The 824-nt window shown below is 28.5% G+C and overlaps 1 protein-coding gene across 1 annotated transcript in view; it reads left to right on the forward strand.

Moving 5' to 3' along the window:
• The window catches only part of LOC106462844 (COP9 signalosome complex subunit 2-like), an 82234-nt gene that overhangs the window by 76804 nt on the left and 4606 nt on the right, over window positions 1–824 (forward strand). The window lies entirely within an intron of this gene.

An 824-nucleotide genomic window follows, 5' to 3' on the forward strand; every position in this document is an offset into this window, starting at 1 on the left:
TCACTTGGCACCATTTCTTTCTTTTGAACCAATATTTCAACGAGGTAGGGTATGTTTTTAGTCTACTTCAAATTTCATATTTGTTTAGACTAAAATACATCTTAGTTACTGAGCTTAATAAATTATAGTGTCATTCTGTGGTATTAATGTAGTAGTTTATGATTTTTTAGTTATTCAAATGTATATATAAAACCTAAAAAAAATATTTTGTTTCATATCCTCCATGTGCAAAATTTGTAAAGGCTTTAGCAACCTACATCAATCAGCAACTGAGTACAAAGGTTGTAACTAGAAAAGATAATTGTTTGCTTTACTTCTTTATTTACTGTTCTATGTTTTAGGAAAAATATGTTTAAGAACTTGTTTCAAAATAGCAATAATCTATATACATATATAAGGTGACTGTATTTTATAAAATACTAGTCTACTAAAACACAGCCAAGACAAGTTACTTTGCACAGACCAAAGGTCAGTATTATGTTATTTGATACGGTAACATGAATGCAGGTGAGCCACGTCATTGTAACTTCTGTATTGCTAGCCAGGCATGGCTGAAAGGTCACTATAATAAATGCATATAAATGTATAATGTTATGAGATTTAAGCTATTTCGCCTAAACATTTATGTTTTTGTGTTATAATCTGTGCTCATTCTAGAAAGAAAGATGCATAATTTATATTTATTTCCTAATGTTTTATGGTGGTTGTGAGATCGGTAAAATCTATTGAACCTGTACAGAGATTAATTACTGAAAATAACAGATAAAGTATAAAGTTTTTTCTAAGAAACATTTGATAACCATCTAGACATTATAAAGATTTTG

This window comes from Limulus polyphemus, unplaced genomic scaffold (assembly GCF_000517525.1).
Source record: "Limulus polyphemus unplaced genomic scaffold, Limulus_polyphemus-2.1.2 Scaffold1266, whole genome shotgun sequence".
Taxonomy (NCBI): domain Eukaryota; kingdom Metazoa; phylum Arthropoda; class Merostomata; order Xiphosura; family Limulidae; genus Limulus; species Limulus polyphemus.